This window comes from Pongo abelii, chromosome 21 (assembly GCF_028885655.2).
Source record: "Pongo abelii isolate AG06213 chromosome 21, NHGRI_mPonAbe1-v2.0_pri, whole genome shotgun sequence".
Lineage (NCBI taxonomy): Eukaryota > Metazoa > Chordata > Mammalia > Primates > Hominidae > Pongo > Pongo abelii.
In genome coordinates, this window is record NC_072006.2 from 16,263,093 (window position 1) to 16,280,437 (window position 17,345).

A 17,345-nucleotide genomic window follows, 5' to 3' on the forward strand; every position below is an offset into this window, starting at 1 on the left:
AAGGCGGCCTTAGGACTGCATGTCCCCAAACTGGTCACCTCGCACTTTACTCACATGAATTCATTAAGAGTCATTGTCTCTCCATTGCCATTATTTTACTATTTCTTGAAGTGAACCAAATTCTCTCTGTGGTTAATAAGCACTGAGCCAGGCCCCCTACCTTCCTTTTCATCTTCAAAACACCTGGGGTTCCCTGAATGACATCTTCCTTCTGGCCAAGGAAAATAAGAGATGAAAAATGTTGCCCTACTGCAGGGAAAAACATAAACATTTGACTTTACTATTACCTGTTACCCCAGGTCTGTGTTCACTAGATAACTGTCCTTGGGTGGTTGTTAAGGGTGGAAAAATGATGCTGTTGCAAGACGGTGGGAGAGAAGGGGAGAACCAACATGGGCTGGGGGTAGGGAGGAGAGACCCATTTGATAGGGGCAAAAAGAGCTATAAAATGAACCTCTTAACCTGAAGTGCTGAGCAGGAACAGTGACTCTGTGGTTTTGCTCTCTTGGGCTTTAGATGAGCTCCTAGAAAGCTTTAGCTAACTGCAGAAAAACCTGGGACTACCTTCAGGCCTGCAGGAGTGGTTGATCTTGGGAAATTATACTGTTTTTCACTCTTTTTTCTTGGATTTTTACATCTTTATTTATGGTTAAAAACCAAACTATAGGGTCTATTTTTGGGTTTACATTACCTCTAGGTGGAAGCGCTGAGATCACAGATCAATTGCTTCTTTGGGTGAACATATTGCTTCATGACCAAAATTAGACAAGGGGATTTGAAGGCAGGCCTTCACATTTGTAGTCTTCGTGGGAATGGGTGTCTTTGTCTCACAAGTGCCCTGTGAAGAGGCTCATGCTTTCTTCCTGCATGTACCACAGAGATATGTGCTAGGCAGAGGATTGAGACGCAGACAAGGAGCTTAGAAAGTCAGTGTCTGGTGCTCCCAGGGTGGAAAACTGAGAGAAACGAAGCAAAGAGTACATCAAGGCAGGCTTTACATCATTCCCTAGTTAGGAAAACCCATTTTAAACCAGCAAATGTAGCAGGGCATCCACTAGGTAACTGATAATAAAAATCCATGACAAAGAAGATGCAGTGGGGAGCAAGCATAAATGAAATACGACTGCTTAGATACAACTCCTGTTTCTTCTCTTTGGGCTTATTCAGCAATCCGGTGCTAAACTTCATACACTACACTCTCCAACCTCAACAGATTGCATGCTTTTCTTAGTTCCACCATCTTTTATGCTATTCTTACTTCAGAAACATTCCTGTCCTACTCACGAACTCAAAATTCACTGACTTTTCACACTGGAGAAACCTTCCTCCACGAAGTTCCCCCCAGAGGCACCATCAGCTACAGTTGTTCCCCTCTGGGAGTGATCAGTTCTCACTTGCAAGTTGACACACAGTCAGCTGAAATAAGTACTCCAGCGTGTTTTGACTTGAACTAGGATATAATGGAATTGTCTTGAAAAGAGTTATTCAAAGGTCCTCTCATGGAGAAGTTCTTTGCTTGTTATAGCTGTTGGCACTGCTATGCAGTTGATTCAATTAAGGAAGCTAAGTGCCTTGCTCACACCTTACCTGAGCCTCACATGTGGCCTCCAGAGAGGCACCATGGAGGTGAGAGCTGAGACAGAGTCTGAAGGAAGTAAGTACCCCAACCCCAGACCACAAAGGGCTGTCAGGAAGCAACGTGCATCTGCAAAGATCCCAGTGCACAATGGGGAGCTGAAGATGGGCAATGCCTCTCCGTGCGCCCTCAGCAAGTGAAAGGTTGAATGTGCTCTCCAGCAGACTTGATGCTTTTCCTTCAGTTCCTTCAGCAGCAGAGCCAGAAGGCAAGAGGCATGGTCTTATGAGGCTCCTGGGCTTTCAGAAGCCAAGAGTAATACCAGTTCCTTCTTATCTCCTGCAGAGAACCAGAGAACTGGAATAACAGACACTGCAGGACACAGATTGTTTTGTTAAACAGTTGGCCACAGCCAAAGAATTTGGCAACATGTATAAAATCTTCAAGAAGCAACAATCAAATTCATCTAGAGACAGAAATTAGACTAGCGGTGGCCTAGACTTGGGAGATAGGGGCTGGGGGGCTGGGGAGTAAGGGCTGAGGGTGGTGGGGTTTCTTTTTGGGGTGAGGGAAATGCTCTGAGATTGATTTTGGTGATGTTGCACAGATCTGTGAATACACTAAAAGCCGTATTCAGTAGACATTAAATGGGTAAATTAATGTACACATTAAATGGGTAAATTGTATGGTGTACAAATTACATCTCAATAAAATAAAGCTGTTTAAAAAGCCAATGCATCTCTTGTTTATCTGGGCTAGAAGGTGCTGGGATAGAAGCTAGGAGGGGAGGGAGGCACTGGGGGAAGATAGGTGATCCTGGAAGTTGTTTTCCGTCTTCCCAATTTTTATTCTGAGTATTTTCAAGCACACAGAAAAGTTGAAAGAATAGTGAACATTTGGGTATCTTCCACCTGGATTCAACATTTGTTACTATTTTGCCACATATACTTTATCACTCTATATAAGTGTACTTTCATTTTGTTGAACTATTTGGAATGAAGATTGCAGAAACTTCCCCATGGAATATTTCAGCAGGCATCTCCTAAGAATACAATTCTTCAATATAATCACAACACCATTACCATACCTTAAAAATTAACAATAGTTACATAATACTGTGTGATATTAATTCCTTATTTACATTTCTCACATTTTACCAAAAACAAAATGTATTTTTATAGCCAGTCTATTTTTTCCAGATCCAGGACTTATTCAAGGCTCATGTACTGTATTCGGTTTACAAAATATTTTAATGTCCTTATGCTCTTTTGATTTACAACAGTCTTCCTTATCTTACTCCCTCCCTTCTTTCCTTCCTTCCTCCCTGACATTGACTTTTGAGAACCCAAGGCATTTTTAGAACACCCTACATTCTGGATTTGCCAGATTGCTTTCTCCTGGTGTTATCTGCCTTGTTCCTCTACCCCTGCATAACCGGAAACTGGATGCCAGATCTGGAGTCACGATGAGGCATATGCTACACATTTGTGGGAATAATGCCACATGGTAGTGTGTCACATTGCATCTCATTAGGAGGCAAATCATGTTCTTCTATTAGACAGGCTAAGTTTGATCACTTGGTTAAGGTGGTGACCACCAAATCAACTCATGTGAATTAGTAAGTGATTAAGAAGTCACTGAGGGATAAGTGACCTTTGGCATTGTTTCAGTATTCTTTGTCACTGAGTAAATATCCCCATATTCTCCAACAACTTTTCACCTAGAGCCTTGTAGCATTCATTGTCTGAATTCTCCTGTTTTTTTTCTACATGTACTTGGTTTTTCTCCTCCATTTCCATTTCTTTTAATTTTGTTTTCCCTTGTAGTGTTTTCCTTGTCTTTGGTCCATTCTACTGGTGGCAATGAGGGACACTATTTATCTCAGCTGCTGGCATTCAAGACTAAATAAATGATTGACTCAGGCATCCTGTTATTGCTTTCCAGTAAAAAGATGCAGCAGAAGACTAGAGGTTTGCAGTGGAAAATCATGTCACTTTCCAGTAACATTGGTTTAGAGAAGTATTAAATTTGACACATAAATCTGATCCTTTGGTTTTTGGTTGGAGGTTTTGTATTTGTGGTGTATTTATCTTACAGATGTGAAGCCCCTAGACTGGAACAGTACTGAATTGCACTGAGTCCTGTGGTTAGGAGGGCTCCAGGCTCAAGGCAGTCTAGAGGGTGGGGCAGTTGTCTCATCACAATGGGTTCACCATAGATTAGCTCCTTCTCTCTCGCACTGCATGGATCACAGTCAGTGCCCCCTCCTTTTCCTTTGTCCTTCATCCCTTTGGGGGTTATGAGTACCCCACTAAGAAAGGGAATGTCAAGGCAGGGCATATCGCTCTGGCAGGTACAACATGGAGAATAAATAATGAACCTAGGTTTTTCCTCGAAGGCATCATGCAAATGTAAATATTGGAAGTAAAACACTTAGAAAAAGATATGCAGAGAGAGTGGATTGGCATTTCATGGAATTATGCTGGATTCATGGTCGCCGACTCTCTGACATGTCTAATGTGTTAGGAGTGGGAGAGCGAAGGCAGGAAATTATACTTAGTTATACTTTTCCCATCCTGAACAACCTTCCATAGGTGATGCACAATCCATCAGCTGAATTACAAGGTTTGCTTTTGAGCCCTCTAGGGTTTTCTTTGAGAAGTTAATATTTATCTGACCCTGGTGAGTTTACGCGCTTTGGGTGATCTTTTGGGAAAAAAGGTATCATGGCTGATATCACAATAAAGTAAATGATAAGGCCTGGTCAATTTCAGCAGCAGGAGAAGAAAAAATTACATTTGGACCCAATCACAAAATTGTCATCTAGATTATGGTTGTCAAATTTTAACTGGTGTTGACGTTCTGTTGTGGATAGAAACAACTCGTCATAAATCTCAGCGATTCTTTGACAGTTTTCATTTTCAATGGGAAGCATCATGGAAGTGAACTTGATAAAGGACTTGGCAATGAGGAAAAGGTTTCCTTCTTTTTTTTTTCCTCTTGTCAATTTAGAGATCATCTGAGAATTTATAAATCTTCTTGGGTTTAACATTTAAAATTGTTTGCAGATCAACTGTTTATATTGTAAGAATTTCACTTCAGAGAAAATGGCATGGCCATTCTGCCTGCCACAGAGGGAATGAAATGACTCTAGACTTGTTCTAAAATAATTCAATTGACACATTAACAAGCAAACTGTTTTTACGTAAACGGTGTGTTTACTGGATGTATTTGTTTGCTGGGGGTGCAGTAACAAGTACCACAAACTGGGTGGCTTAAAAAGCAGAATCTTATAGTCTCCCATTTCTGGAGGCCAGAAGTCTGAAGTCAAGGTGTTGGCAACAGTGGTTCCCTCTGAGGGTAGTGAAGGAAGGGTCTGTTCCAGTCCTATCTCCTTACCTTGTAGATGACCATCTTCTCTCTGTGTCTCTACCCATCTGTCCATGTTTCTAAAGTTTCTCTTTTTACAAGGATGCCAGTCATATTGGAATTAGGCACCACCCTAATGACTTAAATTTAACTTGATTATGTTTGTAAAGACCCTATCTTCAAATTAAGTCATATTCTGAGGTACTGCAGATTAGGACTCCAACATACCTCTTTCTGGACAGGAGGGGGCACAATTTAACCCACGACACTTTGGATGGGTTTAGGGTGGGGATGATGAAAGGTCATGGAAGGCCCAAAGGCTCCCAGCCATCGTACACTCGTGATGCCAAAATTTAGTCCAATTCTAGTGCCTGCCTCTGAGTACAAACGCCTTGGGTTTGGGTGTGCAGTGCGGTGGTGGGACTCTGGGATTTGATGGTATATGACTTTTAGGCAGATGAAAATAATTTGGGATAGCAATCCCATTAGGAAAGTGGGCATATATGTATTAAATAAAAAAGACAAGAAAGTTTCCTGGATCTCTTTTTCCTGCCGGTGAAACAATGATGAACTTGGCCTATTTGAGCTCTGCCTACTACGGCCCTTTCACATCTTTTTTTTTTTTCCACCAAACCTACTTCTTTTGGATATTACAATATCCAACTGTATGTCTCTGATAGACATCTAATTCTCACTGAATTAATGGGAGATTTTAGGCTTAATAATAACTTCCAGTGAATATAAAGATGTAATTATAATGCCTCTCTCTTTATATGACTCATGACTTTTAGGAGCTCACAGCATACCAAGCATGGCCTCATTACTGTAATCCTTTTACCATCACTTGGACCCCAGTTATAAGCATCACTACCTCCACCTTAGGGGACGAAAACCCAAGGAACAGGACAGCAAGGTCTATTGTCTGATGCTGCAAAGACGGACAGACAGGGCCCCACTGTTCCTTTAGTATATCTTTTATTCTGGAGAGTTCTCCATTTAGCTAGATTGTCTTCCAAAGCTATCTATCCTTGTTCTCCATTTTAGCCTCCCCAGTTGCTGTTTGCGTATGCTAGCTGGTGTCTGGGGCAGGAGCAGTTCTGGATGAATTGAGAAGAAAAACGACAAAACTTCTATTATAATGCACTGTTTATTATTGGATCAATATGATCGATGACCACCTGTCAGATCTGTAACATTATCTGGGAACCAGCAGATGGAGCTGTTACAGATAGCATTCAGAGGTTTGTTTATTCTCCTGAGCACGTGTTTCCATCCTGGGGGAAATACCACTTCATTGTTACAACAGTGGAGTTGTCTGTGGCCAGATGTTGAGCTCACCTTTTCTCTTGGTCCACGTCTGCAGAACTGGAAGGTCGTTAGTATGCAGGGCCAAGGTTTTTACTTGGAAAAGGTAGGATGACAATCTTCTACCTCTCACAGGCCCTTATGGCAGAAACAGATGATTTCTGTGAACGAGGAGAAAATTAGATGTATTGTTTTTCCAGAAACCGCACACTTCGAATCACAGAAGTGTTTACATAGGGCAGGCTGGAGGGGACAAGAGAGACCTCGGTTGATGGTGACTCAGTTCATAAACACAGCATCAATATTGATAGACTCCAAAAGATGCATATGCAGGACATCTCTCAGGATTTGCAGGGACCAACTGTCCAGGTGAACATCCCGTACTGTTCGTTCCAGCAGGACACGGCAGATGCTTCTTTCTTGTTTTATGGAGGGTGGTGGTGGATTACTCTTCCCATCTTGTGCTTTTGAGGATGCTCCAAAAACTTAAAAAATTTATCCATGTTCCCTTTCACACGGTGGGTGTTTCTTTCCTCAGGCAGAAGGAAAACTTACCAATGGTTTTTGAATATGATAGGAAAGACCTTCTGCAAGGAGAGAGTGGGACTCCTGCTCTCTGCCTCTGGTGAGGTCAGAAGGAAAGGAAACATGGGGGCCATACGGAGGTGGAGGTAACAAACTGTTCCAACAGCCAAGGTTGATAAGTGTTCAAAAGTGTGCCCAAGTCCTTTTCCTCTCCAGTGGTTAATACTGAATTGGAAAACGGTGTCTGAAGAATCTCAGATGATGTAAATGTGAGATGAAGAGGTGGGGTGGGAGACCCTGTGTGATGGTTTCTGAATTATGAGTCTTTAAAACCTACCTGCGGCCGGGCACGGTGGCTCACACCTGTAATCTCAGCACTTTGGGAGGCCAAGGTGGGTGGATCGCCTGAGGTCAGGAGTTCAAGACCAGGCTGGCCAACATGGTGAAACCCCATCCCTACAAAAATGCAAAAATTAGCCGGGCATGATGGTGGGTGCCTGTAATCCCAGCTACTTGGGAGGCTGAGGTGGGAGAATCACTTGAATACGGGAGGTGGAGGTTGCAGTAAGCCGGGATTTCACCATTGCGCTCCAGCCTTCCAGCCTGGGTGACTGAGTGAGACTCTGTCTCAGAAACAAACAAACAAACAAACACCCACTTGCTATTTTCCCTGAGGGAAGATGGTATGAAGTTCATTAGTATCAACTACTTCCTAAAATGTTTTGAGTTAAAAAAATTTTTTTTTCTTTTTTTAACCAAAACTACAAATCATTGGTGAGATTTTGGGTCAAATGTTTATTTTATTCCCTTCTAGCTGACATCATTTTAAGAGTAAAAATTTAAACTACAATAAGTTCTTGAAGAGTGGGATTTTTATGTGTAAAACACTTAAAATTTAATTTAGAGCTAATATAATTGTTTTGTTTTAATCTGTTGTTGGAAGTATTTCTAGAATATATCTGTCCACAATTCTTCCAATGTGATTAAAGTATTCTAAAGATAATTGAGCATTTTAAGAGGATCTTGTGATTTCTGGAGTTATTGCACAATTTCTGAAGACAAGAAGAGTGTGGGTGATTAGACTGGGTCCTAATGCTAGAGAATGACCTGGGTTTTTCCTTTTTGGGTGGGAGAAGTAGATGCTTTATCCCCGGTATGAGCAAGTTTATTCTAATGATGGTCTTTCACCTTTCTCTAACGGGTAGCATGTCAAAAATTGGTTGGGGTTCTGATTAGTTCATTCCTCGTCAATTAAAGCTCTGGTATTTAGAATATAACTTCCCAGAGGGTCTTAGGAGGAAAGTTCATTTTGTTCTGTTTAGGTTTTTAAAGATTTGTTTATTTATTATAACTTTTTTTTCCACAACAAATAGAAATGAAGTGCTTTGCAGGAGAATTCTAATTTGCATAGAACCTTATGTGGATAGCACTGGGTCTACGTGTACACACATGCAATGTACATATATTCATGTACACACATAAACATATACATATAATATTATCATACAGTATGCATTGCTCTGTCTGCCTTTTTTTCACTTATCAATGTATTTTGAAGATCTCTGCAGGTCTCTAATCCTTCTTAATGGCTGCATAATATTCCACAGTATCAATGCATCACAATTTCTTTAACTTACCTCCTAATGGACATTAAGTTGTTTCCAAGTTTAACTCCAATTAATACTGCACCAAAACAATCCGCGAATGTACTAAACTTTGAACCCATAAGAGAGTATTTATTTAGTTTCCTAGAAGAATTTCTGGATTAAAAGGTTGAATTTAACACTTTTCTACATACTGCCAACCTAAGGCATTTGTCTGTGTGTCTACCTGCTGGTCAGTAATGTAGTTCCTGGAGAAAGTGGATCTTAAAAGAGATGAATAATTAAATCTGCAAGTGTTTTAAATATCTCTTCATAGCATTCCAAAGTATAACTCCCTTCTCTGCTTCCCATAACCATGGCAATCAGTCTCTTTACTTGCAGAAGAGGAAGGTAGTTGCTGTCTACTTTCTATACTTCTTGGCACTTGTCCTACAACAACCAGTCTTATCATATTTTTATGCTAGTAACTTTCACTGCCATTGCAAAGTCATTTCTTTGAGTTGTCCTGAAAAGAACAGGATCTCAAGGTGGGTGGTGGTGGGCAAGGATCCCACCAGGCTTAAACTGAGGTGACAACAGAATTTCCAGTGGTAGGGATCCTCTGGATCATGAGGAAGACATGCAAGCGGCACTGGGAATGGACAAGAGCAGGGCTGGAACACATAAAGTGGACCTGAGACGGTGGCACTGGGCTTTATGTGTGCTACAGGAAATAGAGAAGAACCTGAAGGAGAGGGTGTTTATTTGAAAGCAGTGAGTTTGGAAAATGATATTGAGGAAATAAGCAGGCTGAATAGAAGGCACCAGAAAAAGAATGCCAAGAGACAAAGTGAGCGACAACACTAGGGGACAAGACAATGGTAATTCCATAATTAGGTATGATCTGAGATCAATATGGTCTGTTTGCTTTGTGTTCACTTGTCCTTCATTCAAATGCTGCTCTCTGGTGCTATTTCTTGCCAGGCTTTTCAATACTTTATCTGACATGTGCAGTGCAGTGTGTGTGTGTATGTGTGCATTTTCCTTGAGGGCTATTTTAATGCATGATTTGTGAGTAAGTCTGGATTCTCAAAACATGGCAATGCCAAAACAGAGAGAAGAAGTTGCTCATTGCCACCTCTGAGGTGCAGTGGCAGTTCTCTTCAACAGGGACCTGTTTTCCAGAATCCAAAGAAGGGTATAAATATAGCATCTTGCAAGTTATGCAGCAAAACAGGTAAGAGATGGCCCCTCTTTTCCCTTGTGTTGAAATGTTGGTAATGCTATTTTTTAACATGAACAATATAGATATATTGTGGAGGAGAAAACAGAATTTACGTGAATTTTTATGATAAAACATGAGTGGCCAAGGAAATTTCAAACCTGCTGCTGGTTGCTTCAGGCTGTACTACTCAAATAAACCAAAACATTTATTTTCATGTACTTTGAACTCTGATTTCATCATCTTTTCCATCTGGACTGTTAGGTGGGGACAACCAGACTATATTTCTTTAATAGTCTACATAATCATTGAAGGGCCTATCTTTGCCATTTTAAAATGAGGATCTATGCGTGTTCTATGAAATTCATCCTATCCCACTTCAGTTCTTCGGCTGGCCCAGATAGATTACTTTAAAGAAAACTGGGAGAAGACCAGCCAGCCTGAGAACCTTGGAGAACTGTTGGCTTTCAAATGGTTTCTGAAGTTAGGCCGATGTTTACTCTCTGTCATGGTTTGAATGCTCGCCCCTCTAAAACTCATGTTGAAATTTAATTGCCAACGTAATGGTATTAGGAAGTGGGGTTTTAAAACATGATTAGGCCATGAGGGCTCCACTCTGTTGGGTGGGCTTACTGCCTTTACAAAGAGGCTTTGGAGAGTAGGCTGTCTCTCTTCTCACCCTCTCACCTTCCTCCATATTATGACACATCAAGAAGGTTCTCGCTGGATACCAGCACCTAAATCTTAGATTTTCCAGCCTCCAGAACTGTGAGAAAATGATTTTCTCTTCTTTATAAATTACCCAGTCTGTGGTATTCTGTTCTAGCAGCACAAAAGGGACTAAGACACGCTCATTCCTGCTTGTTACTACGGCATGGCTCCTACGAAGAGTGCCAAAACCTGCAGGGAAGTTGTGCTTTGGATGAACCTCTTACTTCTTGGGCACGGAAGTCCTTTCACCAAGAGCAGAGACAGCCCTTGCCAAATCTAAACTCATCGGGCCTATGTTATTTCAGGTGAAAACACTGTGTTTGTTCCAGGCACAAACACGTACAGGTGACTCGTCAGGTTCTAAGATGGAACATAATGACACAAGAGTACCAGGCACAAAACCATGCTCTCAAGCCACTCAGAAGGCACTTTAGATGATGAAAACCAAACAGAAGCTGAGAGACCAACCTCCCCACCCCCATCACACTCAGCAAGCTGAGCAGAGTCACAGAACACACACACCTGGGTGGAACAGATGGTGCCCCGGTGCTATTGTTATTTTACAGTCTGGCTGAATGGCAAACTGAACTGTCAAGGACAATATGTAGACTATTGCAGTTAAACAGGGGATTGTGTCTCCCAAGAAAGGATTCCACCATTTCGGTGGAGTTAAGTATCGCTTCTCTTCACAGGGGAAGTGAGGACAGCTGAGATTTTCCAGGAGAAGTGATTTAGATTATATAATGACCCTTAATGAATTATTTCCAGGCATTGTCTGCAGTGTCATATTGCTTGAGCTTTCTGTTAGCAGCTTCCTGGAAAAGAACTTCTGCTTGTCTGGGTCTTGAGTTTCTGTTGCTTACAGCAGCCAGAGTTGCCATCTGTGCACATACAGAACATATATTTTAAATTTTGACATTTCCAAAATATGACTGCTTTGCAAAATTATTTGGATAAAATATGTCTGATGGGAAAGCACACAGCCTGTGTGTGAGAACTTGGGAAGCAAACTGACGAGAGGTTCCTGGCAGTTTGTATTAATTCTTAACATGCAAAACAGCCACATGTTGGAAGCTAATACTGTAGCAAGGCTGAAATCTATTATTATTTCAGAGTATTAGCATTGTTTGGTGCAGAATAACTTAACCGTAATGACACATTGAGAAATCAATATGACACGAGAGCCAGTGCGCATTTTCTTAAAGATGAACTGGCTGATGGTTTTAGCAATGTTTTAACAGAAGGAATAAGCAAATTTCAAAAGTAAATGAATCAGAAGCTGATAAGCAAGTAATACATTTGTAGTACATAAATGATTTTGTTTGAGTTTGCAATTATCACCATATTGTTCTAGAAATATATAGTACGGCCTTTTACTTTGTGTACCAATTACTCCACATGTCCTATAGTTGTATGAATTTTATATATTTGTCATTCATAAGCAAGGAACTCAAATTTTCTTTTCTTAAAAAACACTCAATTTAGTATTGTTTGAAAAGATGGTATGAAAAGTTGAAGGTGGAGAGAAAAAAAGCTGGATTGTAATTTTAGTGACCAAAAGAGAAAATAATATCCTCCTCTAAGATTCCTTACTCTTTTTTGTCAAAGTGGAAGTAACTTAACTTTTTGCTGCTAATTATATGAAAATTAAATTCTTGTTAAAAGTAATTTGAGTAGTGCAGAAGTATAAAGTGAAAGGTGAAGTTATCTCTGTAATCCCACCCCACCGAGATTACAACTGTTAACAGTTTGATACATGTATGTCTTGATTTCTAAATGCATAGGTATAAGCAAATATGTATAAATAAAATAATTGAGGTTATTTGGAATCCACTGCTCCATAAGCTGCTTTTTCATTTGACTGGATCTCTAGGACGCCTTTCCATGTCAGTAAATATAGATCTAACATTTAAAAAGATACTCCATAATTTATTTCACTAGTCTACCGAAAGGTATTTAGTTGGTTTCAAATTTTTCACTTTTATAATCAATGTTGTAGGCATTATTTTGTACATATCTTAGAGTATAGTTTTTCAATTATATTCTTAGGATGAATTTCCACAAGTGGTGTTGCAGCCTTTTTTTCTCCTAAATTTTTAAGCAAAATACCTAGGTTTTAGGGTATAAACCCCTCTCGTTACCTACAAAGTGATTTATTATCCACAGTGAGACTGAATTCCTGGCTGAATTTCTCCTGTTACCAGCAGTCGTGGGAGATGGAATTCTAAGGGGGCCCCTGAGTTTCCAGCCCTCTTGTGTACACACCGGAATGAAACCTTCCCTTCTGCAAATATGACAGGATATCACTTTTGTGACTGGGTTACTCACCAGTTAACTTTGAGTTAAGCACAGGGGATATTATCTGGGTGGGTCTGACCTAGTCATGAGAGCCATTTTGAAGAGGGTAAAACATCCAGGGTGACCTGGTGCTTGCCAGGAAGGAAGCAAACAGCCTCTTTGGGAATTACCTAAGGGCCTAATGGCCAGGAACCAGAGCACCCCCTTGAAGGTGAGAGGAGTCCCTGGCCAGAGACCTGTGTCCTACAACCACAGGGAAATGGATTCCATCAACAACTCATGAGCTTGGGTGAGAACACTGAGCCTCATAAGAGATAACAGCCCCAACTGACATCGTGAAGTACCTGAGCAGAGGACCCCCATTAACCTGTACCGACGCTAAGTTTGCCTTGGTTAAGTTCCTAACTTAGTGGTAATTTATCACACAGCAATAGAAAATAAATGTGACAGCAAACAGAGGCAGGGTACTTCCAGCATGTTCTGGATTTTCTCCAGCTATCATACCTGGGGAAGTGAACCCTTCCCTAGCACCTATCCTACAGAGAATGTGGTAGCCAGCTCTAGGGGTGAGCCCGAGGCTCTGTGGCCGTAGCCTTCTTTGTAGACACCATAGTTTTCCCTCAGGAGGATTTCTCCAGATAAGAATAATCCAACTTTGCCTTCTCAGTTCTTAGAACTTAGGTCAGCTAACTAAAAGGCCTTTCTTAGTGACTTTTGTTACTCTAGCAGTTTTAAATTATTTAATTGACTTTACCTTTTCTCAAGAGATAAATAACTAATTAATACTGGTATGGTCTATTGATTCTTATTTTATTACGAGGATTATAACCTACTACCATCTTATCATTTTGATGCTCAGGTGGTCCTGGGTTTTTCCAGAGGGTGCTCCATTAAGCCGGCCCCAGTGTCCTTCTGGACCATCTCATTATTTTTTGAGCACTTATTTATGTGTTCTGGCACAACAATGTATTCTAGACTTATCTGGTACTTTCCATGGATCCTTTCCTTTCTCTAGACTTATCTGGTACTTCCCATGGATCTCCTCTCCTCTCCTCTCCTCTCCTCTCCCCTCCTCTCCTCTCCTCTCCTCTCCTCTCCCCTCCCCTCCCCTCCCCTCCCCTCCTCTTTCTCTTACCCTTTCTTTCTTTCTTTCTTTCTTTCCTTCTTTCTTTCTTTCTCTTTCTTTCTTTCTCTTTCTTTCTTCTTTCTCTTTCTTTCTTTCCTTCTTTCTTTCTTTTTCTTCCTTTCTCTTTCTTTCTCTCTTTTTCTTTTCTTTCTTTCTCTCCTTCTCTCTCTCTCTCTTTTTGTTTGAGGAAGGGTCTTACTCTGTCACCCAGGCTGGAGTACACTGGTGCAATCACAGCTCACTGCAACCTGGACCTCCTGAGCTTAAGTGACCTCCCACCCCAGCCTCCTGAGTAGCTGGGACCACAGGTACACACCGCCATGCCTGGCCAAATTCACTGTTTCTAATTCCCTTTTTTAATGGTGGGAAACCTGGCTCTGATTATTTATTCATTTGCTCAATCCCACATAATATAGAAAAAGCTTCAGTGTTGCAAACACATACCGTTCAGGTAAACAAACATTCTAATTGAAGTTCAATATCTATTTAGTTCTTTTTGGTTTTAAACTGAGGAGAAATAGAGTACTGCATTCAAAATTACTTGGAATAGGTTTTTTTAATTAGTTAAACATTTTTTTCTTTTCTCCAGTATGGATATGTTACTCATTTGAAGTAATATTAGATTCATTTGTTTCTGTTTGGTTTATCCTATTTTAATTTTCTTTTCTTTTCTTTTTTTTTTTTTTTTGAAACAGAGTCTTGCTCTGTCTCCCAGGCTGGAGTGCAGTGGCACAATCTCGGCTCACTGCAAGCTCCGCCTCCCGGGTTCAAGCCATTCTCCTGCCTCAGCCTCCTGAGTAGCTGGGACTACCGGCGCCCGCCACCATGCCTGGCTAATTTTTTGTATTTTTAGTAGAGATGGGGTTTCACCATGTTAGCCAGGATGGTCTCGATCTCCTGACCTCGTGATCTGCCCACCTCAGCTTCGCAAAGTGTTGAGATTACAGGCGTGAGCCACCGCGCCTGGCTTAATTTTCTTTTCTATCCTTTTTTAATTATCCATTTTATTCTTTTTTTTTTTTTTTTCTTAAGAGATGGGGTCTTGCTATGTTGCTCAGGCTGTTCTCAAGCTCCTGGTCTCGAGTGATCTTCCCACCTCAACCTCCCAAAGTCTAGAATTACAGGCATGAGCCACGGCACTCAGCCTTTTTTTTTTCTTACTGAGCAGGAAATATCTCGATAAGAGTTTATCTTCAGAAGTCCTTTTTGCCCCAGAAACTGAGTTTTAGATGCAGGGATCCTCTTCATCTTAAATGGCGTCCTCTAGGGAAAAGGTGGTGGTTCTCAGCTGCTTCAGCACAAGCTCTCCAAGCCCGTCTACTTAGCATGAAAATCTAGGAGGGGTGAGCTGAAGAAGTGTCCTCATCTCCAGGAAAGTCCTTATGATGGAAAGACGCGTCCTTGAATGGATAACATCTCCTTACCAAACACAGTGCCCCATTGCATATACATGGATGTAGCATCAAAGTATAGACAGCAAGCAAAAAACACAAAGAGAAACGTACACAACACAAGTCTGCCAAATCTCTCTCAATCATACAGGTTAAGGGAAACAAAAAAATAAGTATCCTGGATTGGAATATGGATTGAAAAAATATTGCTTTGGAGGAGAATATTGGGAAAACTGGTGAAATGTGAATAAAGATAATATTAAATATATTTGATATTATATAATGGCGTTGTATCGGTATTCAATTTCCTGAATTAAATATTTGCTCTGTGGTTTACAGAGATGGTTCTTGTTCTTAGGAGATACATGGTAGAGAATCTAGGGGTGAAGTGTCATTATATTTGCAACTTACTCTCAAATGGTTCACACACACACAGAGACATATACACACATCCACACACATCTAATATACACATACACACATTCACATACATATATATACACACAATCCACATATCCATACATAGACATCCACACACACATTCTCATACACATATTCACATTCACACACACACATACACGCACCTCCACATATACACCTCCACATATCCACAGATCCACATATCCACACATTCACATACATCTACATATATGCATACACACATTCATATACATACATATACACACATGTGCACACAGCCGCACATCCACATCCACACATATACACATCCACATATTCACATACATACATACACACATCCATCCACACACATCCACATACACACATTCACATACATATATGTATGCAGGCATCCACATGTGTACATATACACACCCATACATTCACATCCATATACATCCACATATACTTATCTGCATATACACATGTACACAATACACATATCCATACATACACATTCACATACATACATGCACACATACACGTACACACATACACATACACACCTGTGCACACATACAAATGACAAAGTGTGAGTAGCTGGTGAAGCATATATGGCAGTTCATTGACATTATTCTTATAATTTTCCTGTAGTTTTGAATTTCTTCAAAATAAAAAGTAAAAATATTGATAACTAATAAGACAGATCAGTTTTACATATGACAGACTGGCCACATCATGCATCTATGTTGAAATCTCTACACTTTTATTCAGACACCCATGTCAGAGTCACAAAAAAGAGACCACATTTTAAGCTACAACAAAACTTCCATAAATTTCAGAAAGAAAGTAAACAGTTTCATTATTAAACAAGAAATAATGAAAATAAAGAGTATTCTATTCAAGAAGTTAAGAAAACAGATCAACAAAACATCTAAATAAAGCAGAAGGGTGGTATTAAAGGAGATAAGAAATCAGAAATAAGTGAGTTTGTAAACAGAAAAACAATCATGCTGAAGAAAAAACCCAAGCACTGGTTCTTTGAAATAATCAGTGATGTAGATAAACTATCACTGGTTTAATCTAAAAACACATTGTTATGGAGAGTTGTGCAAAACCTACTCATGTAGTTCAACCTATTAATAAAGCAATGAGGAAAAATTATACTAGAATCTCAAGAGTTGCCCGAAGTCATTTAATAAATTGTAATGCTCTATATGGGGGGGTGCCCTTCAGGCCTAAGCTTCATTAGCTGTGTGCAAAATCCACCGAACTTCGCCTCTGGATCCCAGGGTCCTGCGGGGACAATTCAAGTGGCCGCCTAGCATAGAGTTGCGCTTGCCTCAGCCAAGGGATGTGCAGGTGGGAGTGGCTGCGGGAATCTCCACAGGACTCAAGGCAGTGTCCAAGAGAAAATGTCCAGTGCATACCTGCCAGACGGAGGGGAGCAACTCCTAGCTGAGTGAGGATTGCTGAGTGCCTGGCCTCTTCCCCACATGCCAGCCATATTCACCCATGTGGGTTCCGGGGAAGAAGCTTGGCCCAAAACAACGACCAGGAAATGGAGGAGGAGGTGGGCATAGACAGGTGGAGAGCAGAGGCTACCCACACCTGTGCCTGAAGGGGACATGAAGACGAAGATGAGAAAGGTGGGGAGAAGTCTTACTCTTGACTGAGGGAAGCCTTTTGATAACTAACTGGACACCCTGATTTATGACACTGAGACTGTGGCTTAAAGTGTTCATAAGACTTCTGCTTCCCAGGAATGAGCTGAAAAATCAGAGGCTCTGGCGGAGTTTCCATCTGTGGCAAGGAAGGATTCCCCCCCACTGAATAAAGT